We start from the raw sequence: 20,880 nt of genomic DNA, 5'->3' as shown, positions 1-20,880 counted from the left end.
GGGCCGAGCCCCGTGCTGCCCGCCTCCCGTGCCGCGGCCACCTCCGGGGGGCGCGCAGGGGGCGCGGGGTCGCCGGGAAGTTCTGGGCGCGGGGGGCGTGGCCGTGGGAAAGCGCTCGGGGCCGCGGGGAGGGAGCGTGCGGGGCCCCGGCCGCCAACCGAGTTCCTCCCCGAAGTTCACGCGGGGCTCCGGGCTGAGACCGGCCTGCCCGCCCCTCCAGCCCCACAGCCTTGGGCTGGGGTCGGGGGCGGCCCCCGCGTGTCCCCGCGGCTGCCCCACCCGAGCTTGCGGCGCGGAGCGGAGGCACGACCTGCCCGGGGCGGCGGCTCCTCGAGCACACCTGCCGCCAGGTTCGGGGGAGGGAACAGTTTCTAGGAACTGCCACGGACCTTGAGGCCGCTGCTGTTTCTGCTTCTGCTGTGCACTGACCATGTGACCTTGAAAGTCTTTCCAGTTTTGTTTTATAAAACGTCCAGGGTGTGTGCCCGAGGCTGGCGGTGGCCCGGTTGTGCTCAGCATCCCCGGGTGGCGGGGAACGGGCAGACCCGACTGGATCCTCCCTCAGCGCCCACTCGTGGAAGGGGCAGATGGTGGGCAGGGCACCGCGCTGCTTCTGTAAGGCTCCCTGGGCCCTGATCCACACGTGTCTGGGAGATGAATTTGTGGGTTCGGTTTCTGTCTAGAAAGTGTCAGAGATTTGATATGATCAAAATCAGAGACTTGCCTTGGAAGGGTGCTTCTAGGCATGCCAGCCTGGGAAGCTGGAGGGCCAGTTTTGGGGTCAGGAAACCCATTAAAGAATTGTTTTAATGCCTTCGTGAATTTTTTCAAAAAGCAATTTTTTTTCTCATAAAATAATACTCTTTCATTACCAAACTTTGGGGAGATGATCTAATTAATAAGGTGACTTCCCAGAGACATGGGCTGTTAAGGTTTTGGCACGCTGCTTCACAGTTTTTAAAACAGTGCTGTGGTGAACAGCTTTCATGATGCGTCCTTAGAGCGGCTCTGAGCATTTCCTGCAGGCAAATCCCTAGAAGAGGCCGGCGGGCCAAAGACTATGCTGCATTTTGCCAAAATGCCCTCCAGAAATGCGGGGCCAGCCTGCCGTCCACCCACTGGTGAGCGGGCATGCCCGCTTGCCTGTCCTCTTGCCAGCCCTGAGATATGTCATTGCGTTATGTCTTTGGCAGTCTGATAGGCGAAACAGCTCTTTTCATCACTGGAATCCTAATTTCTTTGACTGCTGGTGATGTTGAACATCTTTTCATTTTATTATTGGCCATTTGGAATATTGCCTGTCTGTGTTCTTTGCCCATTTTTTATTTTTCTGTTGGGCTGTGTGTCTTTTTCTTAGGGATTCTAAGAGCTTCTTACCGTAAGGAATTTAGCTCTTCTCTGTGCCGTATGCTACTTTGTACAAGAGCGTAAATGCAATGTATGGCCGGGCGCGGCGGCTCACGCCTGTAATCCCAGCACTTTGGGAGGCCAAGGTGGGCAGATCACCTCAAGTCAGGAGTTTGAGACCAGCCTGGCTAACATGATGAAACCTCGTCTCTACTAAAAAATACAAAAATTAACCGGGCTTGGTAGCGGGTGCCTGTAATCCCAGATAATCGGGAGGCTGAGGCAGGAGAATTGCTTGAACCCAGGAGGTGGAGGTTGCAGTGAGCCGAGATCGTGCCACTGCACTCCAGCCTGGGTGACAGAGCGAGACTCTGTCTCAGAAAAAAAGTGTATTGTACAACAGTACAATAACACAGAATATTGTACAGTAGTACAGTATACTCTTGTACATTGCATTTATTTTTCTGTCATTTTTCTTTTGACTTTGGATTTTAGTTTTTTGTTTGTTCAGCCTTTTTTTTTTTTTTTTTTTTTGAGACAGGGTCTTACTCTGTGTACACCCAGGCTGGAGTGTAGTGGCGTGATCACGGCTCACTGCAGCCTCAAACTCCCCAGGCTCAGGTGATCCTCCCACCTCAGCCTCCCCAGTAGCTGGGACTACAGGTGCACGCCACCACGCCTGGCTAGTTTTTGTATTTTTTTGTAGAGGTGGGGTTTTGCTATGTTCCCTAGGCTGGTCTTGAACTCTTGGGCTTGAGTGATCCACTCTCCTTGGCTTCCCAAAGTGCTGGGATTACAGATGTGAGCTACTGTGTCCTGCCTTTTTATTTTTTTACTACACACAAGTTTGAAGTTCTTCTGTAGCTAAATCAATCAAGTTTTCTTTTGTGGTTTCTGGCTTTGGGGTAAGGCCTTAAATAGCTTTTACCACTCTAAGATTTCATAATCATTCACCAATTTAATCCCTGCATTCCAAAGTAAGAGAGCAGTGGAGGGTATGGAGGGGTGTGACCTAGGTAGCTTTTGGGGGATTCTTGGGCCAGAGTGTGTGGCACGTAATAAACAAACTCCCTGTTTGTTTCTCAAAACAGGGAGCACTTGTACTCCTTTTTTGAAGCTACCGACGTTCAGAGATTGGTTGTTTGGTGCTTTTTATTTTTTTATTAAATTCTTAGGAGGCCTCAACAGTGCCTTGTGAGGCCTTCATTGGAGGAACAGGAGGGGCGTCTGTCATTGTCAGACTCTCCTGTTGTGAGAGGCGCTGGCCTTGGCCTTGGGACCTCCTAGTCAGGCTCCTCACTGTGCAGTCTGTGCCTCCGGGGGTCAGCACATAGGGTCACCTTCATTATCCGCCATGGAGGAAGTGAGGACTCCTGGCATCTTTCTCCCCAGCCCGGGGCTCTGCTGTCCATGGGTGGATGGGCAGTGGCAGCAGGGACAGGTGCAGTGGGCTGCACGTCTCACACGAGGGGCTCTGGTGGGCTCTTGGGTCCCTATGTGGCTGTTGCTCCCCTCTGGGTCTCTGCTTGGCCTTCTGTGAAGGGCACAAAGAGTTCAGTGGGACCACATGAGGGTCACTCTCCATGTGGAGTGGAGAGACCGCCTGGGAGAGATGGCTGAGGGCCTGCTGGGGACCAAAGTCTGAGCTCATAAAGAAAAGCCAGCAGTTCCTCTGTTGCTCTTTTCCTTTACAGAATTAGTTACATTGTCATAATTAAAGAAAAGTCAAGGGCTGGGCTCAGTGGCTCATGCCTGTAAACCCAGCACTTTGGGAGGCCGAGGAGGGCGGATTGCCTGAGATCAGGAGTTCAAGACCAGCCTGGCCAGCATGGCGAAACCCTGTCTCTACTTAAAAAAAAAAAAATACAAAAATTACCTGGGTGTGGTGGTGCACACCTGGAATCCCAGCTCTTAGGAGGCTGAGGCAGGAGAATTGCTTGAACCTGGGATGGGAGACTGTCTCAAAACAAAAACAAAGAAACTCATGTGAAAGAAGGCAGCCTTTCCCCCCAACACAAGGAAGCTCCACAGTCCCCTGGGGGGACCCAAGGATGCAGGCGCCCCAGACCCTGCTGGCAGGAGGACACAGTGTCTGTTGGGAGGTCATCCTGCTGTGTCTGTTAACTATAAATTGCAGGTCCCATTTGAGTGTTGCTTAGCCCTTCGTCCTGAAGTTATGCACAGTTTGTCCAGGCACGCGCCGACAAGGACTGCTCCAACCTTGTCAAAGCAGACCCCCGTAAGTGACCAGATTGGGAAAGTGAAATGAACCCTGGAACCTCCTGCACCGCTGGGCCTCTGCTGGAAGGGAGGCGGGTCTGTGTGCCCCAGTGCAGAAGGAGTCCAGGGAGCATAAGAAAGTGGAAAAAGCTTGCAGCAGAGTGATGTAAAGTGTCACCCCGCTGCACTTTCAGAATCAGGGTGGGCTGCTGCGCCACCTGGCAGAACATGCACGAAGATGTCAGGACCCGTGTGAGCAGCCTGAGTGGAAGGCCAGCAAGGGGGAGGGGAGGTTTTGGTGTTGTCTTTTGGTGTTGTCTTCTTTTATACCATTTAAATTTTCAAAACGGTGGGCACACTGGTCTCACGCCTGTAATCCCAGCACTTTGGGAGATGGAGGCGGGTGGGTCAGTTGAGGTCAGGAGTTCAAGACCAGCCTGGCCAATGTGGTGAAACCCCATCTCTACTAAAAATACAAAAATAAAAATAAAAAAAAAGATTAGCCAGACGTGGTGGTGGGTGCCTGTAATCCCAGCTACTTTGGAGGCTGAGGCATGAGAATTGCTTGAGCCCAGGAGGTGGAGGTTGCAGTGAGCCGAGGTTGCACCATTGTACTCCAGCCTGGGCAGCAAGAGCAAAACTCCATCTCAAAATAAATAAATGAATAATAAATAAAATAAAAAATAAAATGGTAGGCACTGCTCTCCTATGTACATAAACTGACTCACATAGGCTGTTTAACAGAAGGACATGAATATTCATGACTGTGAGCACAGCCCTGCGCAGGCTCGCCTGTCCATGGAGACCCGCCACCAGGTGGGGCAGCTGGCAGTCTCCATCCGGACCCGGAGCCCACAGAAAGGGGGCCAGTCCCTTCCCACCCGGGCCCAGGGAGCCCACTGGATTCAATCTTTATAAATTCTATTTCTGCAAAAGAATTTTCGAAACCGTTTACCCCAGAAGTGACTCTGCATGGCTTTATTTGGGTTCATTTCTTGATCGTTAACGTTCTTAGAATTTTCCTGGTGTGAATTTTACCCCGTTTGTTACTTACAATGTCAGGGGACAACGTGACTTGATGATGATCTGTTTATGAGGGAGCATTTTAAGCTGAAGTGGAAAATAAGCCCCCTGAGACGGAATTATTCAGGAGACCCCGCGTGCATCGTCAGTGGGAAACTAGGACACGTCACCTTGGATTTATTCAAGAGCAGGTGCCTCCAATTCAGGATCTGGGAGGAAAATGACTTTCTCGCTCTGATTCCTTGCAGAAAATACATTGGGCGAGGGCCCTTATTCTTACTAGACACTGTTTCTATGTTTGCTCCTCTCCTCAAACAGGAGCGCCTGGAGGGGCCAGCAGGAGTGCGGCGGGACAGGTGACCCGCTCCTCAAAGGCAGGAAGACCTTGCAGAGTGAAAGGCAGAGGTGACAAAGGCCAGAGGAAGTGGGCATCTCTGACCCAGACGACCTCTCGGACAGGAGCCTGCCCAGGGCGGGGGAGCTGCATGGACTTGAGAAGGCCATGTGTGACGGTTTGGCCAGGGGCACCCCCAGGACACGATGGGGCAGGGGGCAGCCGAGCAGTCACATGGCCACGATGGAGGCTTCAGCTGATTCCCAGGGGGCCCTGGAGCATGGCAGCCCCTCAGATGGCCCCTGTCAAGGAAACTGGCCGGACCTTTACCCTGTAAACGCCCTGCACGGCCACTGGACATGGGCTGTCCCTTGCGGGACCTCAGCCCGGGACTGTCATTTGGGCTGGGCAGCCGGGGACGATGGAGTGCTCCTACCCTGAAGGGGGCCCAGGCAGCTGCCCTGTGTCACCCCAAGTTCCCCAGGACCCTCCTTCCTGGGGAAGCAGCCACTGGAATCTTTTACTTCAGAAACTCTGCTAGGAGCTCACTTTCTCCATCTCTTAGGCAAAGAGTTAGTTCACTTGTTAAGTCTCTCTGAGAAATGTTATCTCAACCACGTTCAGTGGAAGAGGCTGCTGAAGCCATATCAGAAATGATAAGCTGATAAGACTTAGCTATACAACTCTGAAATAGAATGTTAGCAATCAAGGTTAAAATGATGGTGAATGTGATGAGGGAAACAGATTCTGGCAAAACCTCTCACGAGGAAGTTTCTGCACTCTTGTTAAATGAAGGTGGTGCAGAGTAAAAATGAGAAAGGTCACGGTTTTCTTGAGTCTCAAAAATTTCCCCTAGATCCATGGAAATGATTCTATTTCAGTTTTCCTTTGGCAGAAAGAAGAGGGACTCTACCGCACGTTCTCTTGAGTTTTGGAAAGGCAATACAGAACGTTTGATATTTTTGTATAAAAACCTACTCATGATGTCCTGAATCACTTTATTCTGAGGTAGGGGAGGGTAAGGAGCCTCCGCAAGTCTTGATAGAGATTTGTAGTTTCTGGCCGGGCACGGTGGCTCACACATGTAATCTCAGCACTTTGGAAGGCTGAGGTAGGCAGACTGCTTGAGCCCAGAAGTTTGAGACCAGCCTGGGCAACATAGCGAGACTCTGTCTCTAAAAAAAAGGAAAAAAAGATATGTGTATGTATATTTATATCTACATCTGTAGACCCAGCTACTTGGGAGGCTGAGGTGGGAGGATCGCTTGAGCCCAGGAAATTGAGGCTGCAGTGAGCTGTGATCGTGCCACTGCTCTGCAGCCTGGGCAACAGAGCAAGACCCTGTCTGCAATATATATCTATAGTTGCTTTTGTATGTAGCAGTTTGGCGCTGTACAGAAAAGTAGGGCTGCATGGAAGCCCAGGACCATCCAAGGCCAGAAGGCATTGAGGGCTGAGCATTGGGAAGAGGCAGGTGTCCCAAGCCCCTCTGTGCCCCAGAAGACTCTGCCTAGCTTCAACCTAAGGCAACCTTCAAAACCACTGCTGCCACAGTGCAGCAGTATTTCCCGGGGAGAAACATCTGCCTGCTTTTCTCTCGGCCTGGTAGTCATGAAGGGAGATGGTAAGGTCTGCTTTGATGGCTCATGACACCCCGATCTCATGTTAGAAAGGGAAAGGAGATGGCCTGGGGTCTATCTGTGGCCGCACACAAAGTTGGACCTTAGGGTGGGCTCCCTTTGCCGCCTTATGGCCTTCAGAAGGTCCCATCTGTGATGGTGGGTCCAGTGAGGAGGGAGACCCATTTCCAAGGGTCTCCCTTGCAGAGACGGGCGGGAACCGAGGGTAAGCACAGATTGGGGGTGGGCACAGCCTGACGAGGGCGGCTGCTTTGGGTTTTTTTCCTCCCTTGAATCAGAAGTTCAGATGCAGTGTTTCCCTGGGAGTCTGGGCTTTTAATTTTTCTCTTTTCCTTTTTAAGTTTTTGGTCAGCAGTGTTTTGTTTCACTGCCCCAAGTGGGACCGATGAGTGGGGTGCTACTGTGTGGTCGCCCCCACATCTGACTCACCTCAGTGCCCAGGATGGGAGCAAAGCACAGGTGAGCTGCCCCGCCAGGCCCCTGCGGAGGGGTACATGCATGGACACAGTGGCGGGGTGCGGAGGTGAAGCACTCCCGTTCCAAGCCCATTGCCCAGAGGGGACAGCCAGGGGACAGAGGTGAAAGCACTCCCAGACCAAGCCCGTTGCCGGGAGACCCTTTCTTGTTTCTGTGGCAGCAGCTGCCGACCTTTCCACCTGCGTTCTGAAACCAGCGTCTCTGGTTGCAACCGAAGAGGTTGCTCAGTCACACTCCTGAAAGGCAAAAGGAGGTTGGCCAGTAAAAAAGATGTAAACGCTAGATGTAGTTCTTAGTGTGGAAGCCACAGGAGAGCTTCCAGTGTGGGCCACGGGGATTGCCGAGGCTTTTATGCAGGTAGCTGAGCTGGGTGACCAGCTGCCTGGTTAACCGTTGGGCAGAAGTGACCTATTGTTGTACTCTGTGCTGTCTACTTACAGCTACCGCACATCAACACGGTAGAGACTGTGACGTTTGCTCAACATCAAGTGAAGGCATTTGGGAGTAAGTTTCACAACAGAAGACAGGCTCAGAAGCAGATCATCTGAGTCGGGGGAGAGAGGCAGCAACTAGTCAGGCTCCCTCGAATCCCAGGCTGTGATTATTATCTGCAGCCTCTGTCACCCAGGATGAAAGGGGATGGAAAAGCCGTGCATATCCTTGGTGACAAAGCCACTCCTGCTCTTAAAGGCTGGAGCAGGACGTCTGACACAATCCCAGGTCTCCGTGGAGGCAGGGGCATGGCCGGCAGCTGTAGACCACAGCCTCTGGGCTCTGGCGTGGAGGAAGAAAAGGAAACCAGCACAGAAATTTTTTTTTTTTTTGAGACGGAGTTTGGCTCTGTCCCCAGGCTGGGGTGCAGTGGTGCGATCTTGGCTCACTGCAACCTTTGCCTCCAGGATTCAAGCGATTCTCCTACATCAGCCTCCTGAGTAGCTGGGATTACAGGTGCTGGCCACCACGCCAGGCTAATTTTTTTTATTTTTAGTAGAGACAGGGTTTCACCATGTTGGCCAAGCTGGTCTTGAAGTCCTGACCTCATGATCCACCCGCCTCAGCCTCCCAAAGTCTTGGGATTACAGGCGTGACCCATCGCGCCCGGCCTGCACAGAATATTTTTAATTGAAAAAGGAGGGGGCTGCTTTGTGAATTTTTTTTTTTTTTTTTTGAGACGGAGTCTTGCTCTGTCCCCAGGCTGGAGTGCAGTGGTGCGATCTTGGCTCACTGCAACCTCTGCCTCCAGGATTCAAGCGATTCTCCTATGTCAGCCTCCCGAGTAGCTGGGATTACAGGTGCTGGCCACCACGCAGGCTAATTTTTGTATTTTTAGTAGAGGTGGGGTTTCCCCATGTTGGCCAGGCTGGTTTCCTGACCTCGGGTGATCCTCCCTCCTCGGCCTCCCAAAGTGCTGAGATTACAGGTGTGAGCCATTGTGCCCAGCCCAACTTTGTGAAAATTCTAAAGAATCAAGAGCAGACTGGGCAAGTGGGACCTTGGTCTTTAAGGCTCAGCTTAGGGAGGTGACAGCTGTCTGCAGCCATGTCCAGGAAGTGGTCCACGGTCAAGGGAGAACTCTGTAATCTGAGTGTGGAGGAAGGTATTGCACAGTCCCCAGACACCCCTAAACATTTCTTCAGAGCCATCTGAGAACCGGCCCTGTCTGGGTCATTGCAATAGACAGAGGACACAGCTTGGGGTGCAGAGGACCCAGCCTGGCCCTGAGGCTGAACCATCTGAACAGATCCTGAACACTTGTGGAGGCGGGGCTCTGCTGCCCCGAAACCTGGGGATAGACACAGGAAGACGAGCCTGTGCTTTGTACACCAAAGAAAATGACTGAGGAGTCTCAATCTATTGAGAGGTTTATTTTGCCGGGGTTGAGGATGTGCCCAGGAGAAAGTGTCGGCAAACCAGATCCACAACTTCAGGAGAAGGATGGGCTCCGCGGGCTAGGTGGGTCCGAAGGAGCACAGTAGGAGCTGTGGCCTGCACGATTTCCAAAGAGGGTTTGAGAACTTCAGTATTCAAAGAGGAAAGAGCAGACAGTAGGGAAAAATGGAAAGAAAAAAACAGGAGGGTAGATAAAAGAGGCCAGCGGTTGCATTCTTTTGTGGTGTTGATGAGCCTTCCCTGAATCCCCGTTTTACATGTGAAAGGCGGAAGAGGAACAGTCAACTGTGCATTCATCCTGTGCTCAGTGAACCTGCATCTTTATGTAAGAAGAACAGTTGAGGAGGGAGTCAAAGATGCTTTTGTCTCCCGTGAGCGGAGGGAAGACTTCTAGTCCTGTCTTTATCCCAACCTGTGCAGATAAGCTGTTAATTTACATTTTCAGGGTGAAATTCAGCAGAACTCTGTTTTAGGACAAAGTTCTTGGAAAAGAAAAAAAAAAAAAAAGATGTGTAGCCTGTAATTCCAGCACTTTGGGAGGCCGAGGCAGGCAGATCACCTGAGGTCAGGAGTTCGAGACCAGCCTGGCCAACATGGTGAAACCCCATCTCTACTAAAAATACAAAAATTAGCCAGACGTGGTGGCATGCGCCTGTAGTCCCAGCTACTTGGGAGGCTGAGGCAGGAGAATCACTTGAACCCAGGAGGTGGAGGCTGCAGTGAGCCCAGACCATGCCACTGCACTCTAGCCTGGGCAACAAGAGCGAAACTCCATCTCAAAAAAAAAAAAAAAAAATCTTGGGGACCTCAAGGTATTTCCTTGTGGGCAAACAGTGAGGGAGGCCCCCTGGGGAGGGGAGTGGGCTTCTGTCTTTGCATCTGTCGATTTAGGAAGAAACTAGGAGGTAGTTTTGGGTGACCCAGTTCCCAAGCTTAACTCTTCTTTTTGGCATAGTGAGTTTGGGGTCCTGAGATTTTTATTTTCTTTTTACCTCTTTAAGGTGGAGGAGAAGGAAACTTCTCAGGGATTATCCCAGCACATTATCTTGTCTTCCTGGGCTTGAGGTAAGACAGAACTGCCTTTTGGGCTGCCTGTGTCCCTGGGAGTCCAGAGACCCTGGGTCATGTGGCCGGGCTGATGGCAGAGAAAGCTCCATTCAAAATGTCCTGCCCCAAACCTGGGACTCTTATCCTGTCTTAGTAAAACTTGTAAAAATGTGATGGATACATTACAATCTCTGTAACCGCCCAGTGAGTTCACCTTGCCTGCTGTGTAGACAGAGCCATTTTATCAAGACAGAGGAATTGCAGTGGAGAAAGAATAATTCATGCAGAGCCGGCTGTGCAGGAGACCCGAGTTTTATCATTACTCAAATCAGTCTCCCCAAGCATTCGGGGATGAGAGTTTTTAAGGACAACATGGTGGGTGGGGGGAAGCCAGTGAGCCGGGAGTGCTGACTGGTCAGAAATGAAACAGGGAGTCGGAGCTGTCTTCTTGCACTGAGTCAGTTCCTGGGTGGGGCCCACAAGATCAGATGAGCCAGTTTATTGATCTGGGTGGTGCCAGCTGATCCATCAAGTGCAGGGTCTGCAAAATATCTCAAGCACTGGTCTTAGGTTTTACAATCGTGATTTTGTCTCCAGGAGCAGTTTGGGGAGAGTGAGAATCTTGCAGCCTCCAGCTACATGACGCCTAACCATAATTTCTAATCTTGTGGCTAATTTGTTAGTCCTACAAAGGCAGTCTAGTCCCCAGGCAAGAAGGGGGTTTGTTTTTGGAAAGGGCTGTTATTCTCTTTGTATCAAACTATAAACTATTAATATAAATTAAATTCCTCCCAAGGGGAGTTCAGCCTACACCCAGGAACGAACAAGGACAGCGTGGAGTTTAGAAGCAAGTGGACTTGGTTCATCTGTTTCACTGGCTCATAATTTTGCAAGGGCGGTTTCATCTGTACCCTGACAATACCTTCTAGTTTTTTTACCCACTGGTGTTGAGACTTAATTGAAGACCTCAGACGGACAGAATACCATGGAACCTGAGACCTTGATTTGCGGGGACAGGTTTAAAGTATATTCTGGGGTTGGTGCCCCCACCCCAGGGGCCGGCTCAGAGGGCTCACTTTCCAGCCTAATTTCAGGGGAACCAGAGGCTGCCGACCTGGATCTCACCTTGACGGAGGTCTTGTCACCTTCCTCCTCGGCTGGAGAGGCAGACTGTGGATGCTCTCCTGCTGGCTACCCAAAAACAAACAAATAGACAAACAAATATGAATGAGGAAAACCTGAAGAGGCCCCATGTGCCGGAGGTGGGACAGCTTGAGATTTGGTGAGGATAATTGCAGTGGCTCAAAACCCATAAAGAAGTTTCAGTCCATGAGTTCACCGTAACGTTAAAACAAACAAAAAAACAACAAATTGATCATCTTTGGAGGCTAACAATCAATTCATTATCTTAGAGACAGGTAAGTAAAAATTCAGCATTGTTCCTGCCCATATCGGGGAGTCTTTCTTTTTTTTTTTTTAAGCAGTCCAACTAATAAATGAAAAAAGATTGGGAGGCCAAGGAGGGCGGATCACAAGGTCAGGAATTTGAGACCAGCCTGACCAACATGGTGAAGCGCCATCTCTACTAAAAATACAAAAATTAGCCAGGCGTGGTGGCACATACCTGTAATCCCAGCTACTCGGGAGGCTGAGGCAGGAGAATTGCTTGAACCTGGGAGGTGGAGGTTGCAGTGAGCTGAGACAGAGCAAGACTCTGTCTCAAAAAAAATAAAAAATAAAAAAGAATGGTAAAATTAGAATATCACCATTTTGCAACCCCTGGTGAATGAATGAGTGCAGGTAATGCAGCCACTGACCCCTCGAAAAAGGGGAGCATCCGGCTTCTGTGCCCTTGATAAGGAGCTGCAGGGGATGGCCGGGCGCAGTGGCTCACGCCTGTAATCCCAGCACTTTGGGAGGCCGAGGCGGGCAGATAACGAGGTCAGGAGATCCAGACCATCCTGGCTAACATGGTGAAACCCCATCTCTACTAAAAATACAAAAAATTAGCCGGGCGTGGTGGCGGGCGCCTGTAGTCCCAGCTACTAAGGGAGGCTGAGGCAGGAGAATGGCATGAACCCGGGAGGCGGAGGTTACAGTGAGCTGAGACTGCGCCACTGCACTCCAGCCTGGGCGACAGAGCAAGACTCCGTCTCAAAAAAAAAAAAAAAAAAAAAAAAAAGGAGCTGCAGGGCCTGGGTGTGATCGAGCCCCTGGCTCCAGCTGCCTCCTTGCAGGAAACCCACTGGACAAGGGAGGAGGTGTTGATCTGCAAGGGGCAGCCAGCAACACTCTCACTGTGGGGAACACGGCAGGGGGCGGCCCCAGGTATTCACCAGATCAACTGTAAGGAAAAGAAAGAGATGGCGTGGAACCTGTAGGGGAAAGAGATTTAAAAGACACATCAGATTAAAAAGTGGCTCAGACTAAACTGTCATGTTTAAAGATAGAGATATTAAATAATTTGACCTAAATGAAAGTGTAGAGAAGCACAAGGGAGAGAAGATCCTGTCAGGACGGTGATGACTTTTGGGGCTGGGAGAGGGCCGTGGCCATGGAGGTGCCATGGAGGGGGTCTGGAGTGGCTGGCAAAGCTCTAGGCTTGTGTGGTGGTGACAAAAAGTGTCTGCCCTGTCAAAGTCCGTGAAGCTTGGCCGGGCACGGTGGCTCATGCCTGTAATACCAGGCTTTGGGAGGCCAATGTGGGAGGATTGCTTGAGCCCAGGAGTATGAGACCAGCCTGAGCAACATAGTGAGACCTCATCTCTACAGAAGATTTAAAAATCAGCAGGACATGGAGATGTGCACCTGTAGTCTCAGCTACTCTGGAGGCTGAGACAGGAGGATTGCTTGAGCCCAGGAGGTCGAGGCTGCAGTGAGCTGTGGTTGTTCCACTGCACTCCAGCCTGGGCAACAGAGCAAGACACTCTTAAAAAAAAAAAAAAAAAAAAAAAAAAGCCGGGCGCAGTGGCTCACGCCTGTAATCCCAGCACTTTGGGAGGCCGAGGCGAGTGGATCACGAGGTCAGGAGATCGAGACCATCCTGGACAACGTGGTGAAACCCTGTCTCTACTAAAAATACAAAAATTAGCTGGGCGTGGTGGCGCATGCCTGTAATCCCAGCTACTCGGGAGGCTGAGGCAGGAGAATCGCTTGAACCAGAGAGGCAGAGGTTGCAGTGAACGAAGATCGCGCCACTGCACTCTAGCCTGGCGAGAAAGTGAGACTGTCTCAAGAAAAAAAAAAAAGAATTCATTAAGCTAAAAAAAAAATAAGTCTCTGATGGTTTCCTAGTATGTTTTGAATAATGGAGCCGGAAACCCCCATAGCCCACCCACCTACCTTCAAGAGCTCATCCCTCACATTCTCCCCCTTCTGCCTCCCCAGGGGGGTGGGTGCATCCACTGCTTTCTCCACTGCAGGCGCTTTGCACGGATTCGACCTTCTAAAGGCAACGTTGCACCCACAGTTTGCAGGAGACCCGCCTCCATCTCCTTTCTCCCAGAGAGAAGCAGTCATATTTCCTGCAGTGGGTTATTTAGCACTTACTGCTGGGACCCCCCCAGGCCCTGAGATGAGGACCTGGGGACCAGGGACCCAAGGAGGCCCAGTGAGGGAAGGGTGTGAGACATCGGGGGAGGAAAGCCAGTGGAAGGGTGACAGCCATGGGCAGCTGGGCTCAGGCTCCTGGGGGCTGCAGGGAACGCGTCTTGGAACTTCCCTCTGAGGGCTGAGGGAGCCGGGATCGCCCATCGACTCCATTCCTCAGTAGCTGATGTCCGCCCCTGGGCCGTGAGCCCCTGCCAGGTCCGGCAGCTCTGGCAGCAGGTGAATGTCTTCCCGCGGGACACGGGAAGCCAGGGGTAGGGATGAAACCGTCTGAGGTGACCTCTGGGGTACGGCAGCATCTTTCATTCCCTCCTGCCCTGTGTGGTGTCCATCCCATCCTGTCGCTGATTCTTCAAGTGACGATTTCTGGGAGGGCTGGTGGCACACATGCCAGTTCCCACCACCACCGTGGCCTCGGCGCCACGGCCGACCCTCATTCTAGAGCCCCTCACCCCGTGCTCCTGTTGGTCTGGGTCACTTGCTGGCTGGGGTGTCCGATGTCACGGCTGAGGCTTCCACCCCAGGGACCTTCCCCCGGCCAGACAGTGGTTGCTGCAGTGACCTGTTTACTGTTTGCTTTGGGCGAAGCACCAAGGGTAGTGGAAAAGGTGGATAAAACGAATGAGAAGATGGAGCCTTTGACAGGGCAATGGAGCCCTCGGGAAAGGATGGACAGGCCGCATCGGAATCGCAGATTCGCTGGGGTGCACTTCGCATAAAAGCCCCTGGATACAGCTGAGGAAAGACTCAGGGACCAATGCTGAGATTGACCAAGAGAAATGATCCAAATGGAAGCACAGAGAAGGAGAAAGAGAGATAAACCAGCTAAACCAGCCTGGAGCTGGAAACGTGTGGGGTGAGGCCCACAGGCCACAGGGGCCTGCAGGGTGCAGAGGGAGTGAAGAGATGTCAGAGAGGAGCCTGCTGCCCCCACAGGGACCCCTTGTCCCCCCCCGAGTGGGTTCCCCAATTTCCCACCCCCACTGCCTCCCCATTTCTTGGTTTACGTTTTCTTTCTTTTTTTTTTTAGACAGAGGCTCACTAGTGGCACGATCTTGGCTGACTGCATCTTCCACCTCCTGGGTTCAAGAGATTCTTGTGCCTCAGCCTCCTGAGTAGCTAAGATTACAGGTGTGCACCACCACGCCCAGCTAATTTTTGTATTTTTAGTAGAGATGAGGTTTCACCATGTTGGCCAGGCTGGTCTCGAACTCCTGACCTCAAGTGATCTGCCCGCCTCGGCCTCCCAAAGTGCTGGGATTACAGGCGTGAGCTACTGCGGCTGGCCACATTTCCCTTCTGGTGCGCGTCCTCCTGTAGCTGCGGGATCAGGGGAGGTAGAGATGTCTTGTAACTGACTCAAGTTTGGCTGCTCGCCGCAGGAGAAGCGAGGTATGGTGAAAGGAAAGCAACTTTTATTCATGTGTTAGCAGGTGGGAGAGTGGCTGGGCTCAAGGCTCCGAGGAACCATCTCAGCTTTTTGGACTGAGTGAAGGGCTTTAGGAAGGAGAACTTGGTGTGGGAGACGTGGGAGTGGGGCAGTGGTGCAGGTGTCTTGAGTAATTGCCCATCCGGAGGTCTAGTTGGCATCATCTTGACCTTGGTCCGGTGGTGGTGGACTCGTTGTTCATAACTCCCCTAGACAGGAGGATTCCACAACTGGGTTCTATGCCTGGTTTATTTAAAAATGAGCCCCTGGCATTTCTAAGCAGGCACAAAGTGAGATAAGTGAGCACTGTGGCTGGTGGGAAAGGGAGGGAAGCAGGTTTAAAGTATGTTTCAAGGCTGCATTCTGAGGCTAGGAGGGAAAGGAAGAAAAACTTTAAAATGCTTCTCAAGGCTGAGCTATTTGACTACAGTCTCATGCCCAAAATGTTTCTATTCTGCGCTGAGACCTGATAGAAAATTTGGCTGCATACATGGAGTCCAGTGTGTGCGCCTGCCCCTCCCATCCCAGACTCGCAGCCAGTGGAAAAGTCTGCAAAAGGAAGCCAGCTGGGAGTGCCCACCAGAGTCAAAGTCTGGGGTAGGCTGGTGGACTCAAGAGGAGTCTTAAATATTGGAAATGTCATCACAAACCATTTGGGAAGCCCCCTTCTCTTAAAAAGGACATGAAGTCAAAGTGAACAGCGGTGCTCACCCCAAGCCCATGCCCACAACCACAGTGCCCTTGACATTCAGAGTCATGGCCACTGTCCACAAAATTGTGACTTACAGTTTACAAAATTGGGACATATTTACATGTTGACTAAGTTGGGAAATAATTGGGTTTTCTTTAAAAGTAGTAAAAGTGAAGAAGAAAAAGTCAAAAAGGTCTAACATCTAAGATGGTGAAATTTCCTTACTTTAGATCACCAGTAATCAGGCTGATCCTGCTTGAGCCACAAGCTCCCTGGGACCCAGCAGCAGCTATGCATTGGTGCATGGTGCCCTGCGTCTGATCAGCTGACTCCTCAGGCAAAATTTGCACCATTTTCACCCGAATTGCAGATGTCCTCAGTGTCATTACAAAGTTCCTAAGTCATGACCATTCTGTTCCTGTAGAGCCAGGCTGGAGTAAGCTCCCATTTCTTTAAGCCCTCCTGTCCCCTGCAGGGACTTCCAAGGTTGAGCTGATGAGCAATAGTTATGAGTCATTGGAGGAGACATCCCAGAGGCGCCAGCTCCCCCCTGCCCTAAACTGAAATTAAGACCTGGTGCTCCGGGTGGGGCCCCTGGGAGGGGATGTGCAACTCAGAGGGGACCTTCTCCACCTCCACCCCAGGAGACCCCAGAGGGACCATGGCAGAGCTGGAGCCCTCTTTTAAAAGTCAAATAAAAATAAGCAAAAGAAGCCAATCGTCTCTGTGAAATGTCCAGAACAGGGAACTCTGTAGAGACAGAGAGGAGATTATTGGCTGCCGGAGGCTGGGAATGAGAAGGTAAGGGGCCTGGGGAGGTGACGGTTAAAAGATTTTTCTTTGTGGTGATGAAATTGTCTTACAAGGGACTGTGGTGATAGTTGTGCAACTTGGTGAATATATAAAGGTTATTTAATTGTACACTTTAAATGGGTGCATTGTATGGTGTGTGAAACACATCTCAATAAAGCTGTTATTTAAAAAATAGTAAATAAGTGAAGTCCCTGGGCTGGAGCCGGGAGGATGCAGTTGTTCACTCTACCTGCACTTGCTGTGGGGTCCTGGGCAAGACCTTTCTGCACCCTGGCCCTCAGTTTCTCCAATCTGGAACACGTGGGGTTGGCCAAGGTCTCCATAGGCCTTCTCCAGCAGTGTGTGGCAGTGTGGAGTGCCTGCAGAGAAGGCACCTGGGTCTCTCTGAGGAGTAGAGAAGGGGGCTGGGGCTGCAGAAACGTGGCTTCACTGTGGGCTTGGGTATCTGCGAGGTCCTGTCGGAGAAGCCTTCTCCGACCCACCAGTCGCCGCCTGGCTGGGACTCTTCCTTCGCGGTTCATATGGAAATGACAGCCACAGAACGCTGCGTGCTCACCTGATGTTCACCTGAGTGGAGGCTCCTGAGCGTGGGGTTGGCCCAGCACCTGGCAGAGACTTAGAGTCAGACCACAGCAGATGCCAACAGAAAACAAAAGTGAACCCTGGAAATGGTTTGGGGCCTTCTAGGTGCCAGCCTTGGGAATGCAGAAAAAGTGAGGGCTCAGCCGTGCCCTCCCAGAGCTGCAGGTGAACAGAGAATCAGTGCGGTGGGACTCTGCCACTGCAGCGTGAACAGGTGCTCCAGTGAGGCGAGGCAGGGCTGGGGATTTTACAAACTAGTTATTTCAAAATAATTTCAGGCACACAGAAAAGGTGCAAACATAGTATAAATATTTCCCTTCTCTCCTTAACCCAGATTACCCAAATGTTCACATTCAATTACATTTATATCTGTTATTTTCATTCTCTCTTATTATTATTTTTTCACTAGTTTTAGATCCAATGATGAGTCTTGCCTGAAAACATTACTATGATACTTTTGCCAGATGGTTTTTCCAACACCATCTTTTCTCCTACAGTTATCAGTTGGCATTCTATGTAAATAAGACTTTCCTCTCTTCCTTTTTTTTGAGATGGGAGTTTTGCTCTTGTTGCCCAGGCTGGAATGCAATGGTGTGATCTCGGTTCACCGCAACCTCCGCCTCCTGGTTTCAAGCAATTCTCCTGCCTCAGCCTCCTGAGTAGCTGGGATTATAGGCATGCACCACCATGCCTGGCTAATTTTGTATTTTTAGTAGAGACGGGGTTTCTCCATGTTGGTCAGGCTGGTCTCCAACTCCCGACCTCAGGTGATCCACCTGCCTCGGCCTTCCAAAGTGTTGGGATTACAGGCGTGAGCCACCGCACCTGGCTAACCCTTCTTATGTGTGTGTGTGTATGTGTGTATGTAAGTGTGGACTCGTGGACTATTATTTATGGATTATAATTTATTTACTATCATTCTTTAGTTTGTTGTTCAAATTGTCCCTGATGTGGGAGAGTTTGCAGACGGGAGTGTCACAGTTACATTTAGGTTTTGAGAGGATCCTTGTAAACCACAGTGAGTGCCACTACTCACATACCAGAGTCAGTGAAATTGAAAACGTCAGCCATGCTGAGCGTCGAGGAAGATGTGGAGCCGTGGCAATGCTCATACACCACTGGTGGAAATGGACAATACTGGGGCAGCCAATCCCGAGAACAGTTTAGCAGTTTCTTATAAAGTTAAATATACACTCATCATGTGACCCAGGGATTCTACTCCTACATATTCATCTAAGAGCAGTTAAAATAACACATCTTCACAAAACCTTCCACGCCGACGCACAGAGGGGCTTTATTCATTAGAGCCCCAGACAGAAAACAACCCCGATGTCTATAAACTGCAAAATGGGTCCAAAATATGGTCGCATTTCCATTCAATGAAACAGCCTCAACTCTGAAGAGGAATTAACTACAGACACACACAGCATGGGAGAATCTCAGAAACATGACCCTAGCTGAAAGGAGCAGAGAATAAACTGTGTGATTGTATTTATACAAAATCCTGTAACTTGCAAAACTCTAAGAACAGAAAGCAGATCAGTGGGTGTTCGGAACTGAGGCTGGGAGGGTAAGGAGGAGTTTGATTAAAAAGCAGCAGGTCAGAAGTTTTGAGGTGATGAAAATGCTCTAATCACGACTGTGGGGTGGCCACACACAGCACACAATGCAAAGCGCGTGGAGCTTTACTTCTGGTCAGTTTTAGTCCATGTGTAATTAGACCTTCATAACCTGACTCTAAGAAAGCAAAAACCGTTTCTCAGGTTCTTGTGGGGATCGCAGACCACAGGGCAGAGTGGAAGCAGGTTGACAGCGTGGGGTCAGAGCTGGGATTTATTTCGGTGGAGAGTTGACCAGACTTGTTAAGTGGCTAGATGTGGGGTGGGAAAAGAAGGGTAAAGGGGGCCCCTGAGGTCTGGATCTGGCTCAGGGTAGGTGGTGGTCCCACTAGTGGAGAAGGAGGTGGGCTCTTTATTGCCACATCCAGGGGTTGCTGGGGACGTCACCCCGCCTGTCTCCTTGCACCTGGACCACACCTGGAGGTGGCAGGCAGTGTCCTAAGCTGATCGCCAGGGAAGTCTTCAAGACCCCCTGCCCCAGGGGTAGCACCAAGCCTTCCGCCCTCGGGGCTGGGGCAGGCCTTTGGGCGTGGAGCCTTGAATGGGCACCTGGGGAAAGATGTTGGGGTCCCTCCTTCCCAGGGGCTCCCTTGGAGCTGGGAGGTCCTGCATTTTGGCCTCTAAGGAGAGAGGGAAAGACACCCAGGACAGAGCTCGGTTGTAGGGATGCAGTGCAAGGATGCTCCTGGGACTGGCCTGGGCTTCCCAGCCAGCCAGGTCTGTGTTCAAATCCCGGCTATGCTGCATCTGGGACTGGCCTGGGCTTCCCGGCCAGCCAGGTCTGAGTTCAAATCCCGGCCACGCTGTATACCTACAACTACCTGATCTTCGACAGAGCTGACAAAAACAGGCAATGGGAGACACTGCTTGTTTTTATATGTTTGTTGGCTGACATACATACATACATACATACATGTCTTAAGACGTACATGCAGTCAACAAGCATATGAAAAAGAGTTCAACATCATTGATCATTAAAGAAATGCCAGTCAGCTGGGCGCAGTGGCTTATGCCTATAATCTCAGCACTTTGGGAGGCCGAGGTGGGAGGATCACCTGAGGTCGGGAGTTCGAGACCAGCCTGACCAACATGGAGAAACCCCGTCTCCACTAAAAATACAAAATTAGCCCAGCGTGGTGGCACATGCCTGTAATCCCAGCTACTCAGGAGGCTGAGGCAGGAGAATCGCTTGAACCTGGGAAGCAGAGGTTGCGGTGAGCTGAGGTCATGCCATTGCACTCCAGCTTGGGCAATAGGAGAAAAAGTCCGTCTAAGAAAAAGAAAGAGAGAGAGAGAGAGAGAAAGAAAGAGAAAGAAGGGAGGGAGGGAAGGATGGAGGGAGGGAAGGAAGGAAGAGAGGAGAAATGTCAGTCAAAACCATAATGAGATATCATTTCACACCAGTCAGAATGGCTCTTATTAAAAAATCAGAAAATGGGCTGGGCGCAGTGGCTCACTCCTGTAATCCCAGCACTTTGGGAGGCTGAGGCGGGCAGATCACTGGAGGTCAGGAGTTTGAGACTAGCCAGGCCAATGTGGCAAAACCGTGTCTCTGCTAAAAAACAAAAATTAGCTGGGTGTGGTGGTGTGCACATGTAATCCCAGCTACTCAAGAGGCGGAGGCAGGAGAATCGCTTGAACCCGGGAGGTGGAGGCTGCAGTGAGCTGAGATCGGCCACTGCACTCCAGCCTGAGTGACAGAGCAAGATTCTGTCTCAAAAAAAAAAAAAAAAAAGTCAGAAAATAACAGATGCTAGCAAGGTTGTGGAGAAAAAGGAACACTTATACACTATCTGTAGGAGTGTAAATTAGTTTAACCATCGTGGGAGACAGTGTGGTGATTCCTCAAAGACCTAAAGACGGAAATACTATTGAACCCAGCAATCCCGTTACTGGCTATCTACCCGAAGGAATAGAAATTGTTGTACCATAAAGACACATGCATATGTATGTTCATTGCGGCACTATTCACAATAGCAAAGACATGGAATCAACCTAAAAGCCCATCAGTGACAGACTGGATAAAGAAAATGTGGTACATATACACCATGGAATACTATGCAGCCATAAAAAATAATGAGACTGTGTCCTTTGCAGGAACATGGGTGAAGCTGGAAGACATTATCCTTAGCAAACTAATGCAGGATCAGAAAACCAAA

At 50.8% G+C, this 20,880-nt stretch overlaps 1 long non-coding RNA gene across 2 annotated transcripts; it reads left to right on the top strand.

The window, feature by feature from the left end:
* The first annotated feature begins 60 nt into the window (after positions 1 to 60).
* Positions 61 to 19,710, top strand: LOC129048048 (uncharacterized). 2 transcript variants are annotated; one of them, XR_010136627.1, is made up of 5 exons: positions 61 to 7,545; positions 9,933 to 9,996; positions 10,775 to 11,396; positions 14,618 to 14,979; positions 15,938 to 19,710. It is a non-coding gene; the product is annotated as an uncharacterized LOC129048048 (long non-coding RNA). The 2 variants fall into 2 exon arrangements; XR_008510052.2 differs by having other exon boundaries at positions 79 to 7,545; positions 14,618 to 19,710.
* The last annotated feature ends 1,170 nt before the right edge of the window (positions 19,711 to 20,880 follow it).

This window comes from Pongo abelii, chromosome 13 (genome assembly GCF_028885655.2).
Source record: "Pongo abelii isolate AG06213 chromosome 13, NHGRI_mPonAbe1-v2.0_pri, whole genome shotgun sequence".
In the NCBI taxonomy this organism is placed as follows: domain Eukaryota; kingdom Metazoa; phylum Chordata; class Mammalia; order Primates; family Hominidae; genus Pongo; species Pongo abelii.
Note: the sequence above shows the minus strand (reverse complement) of the source record. Positions and strands in the feature narration are given on the sequence as shown.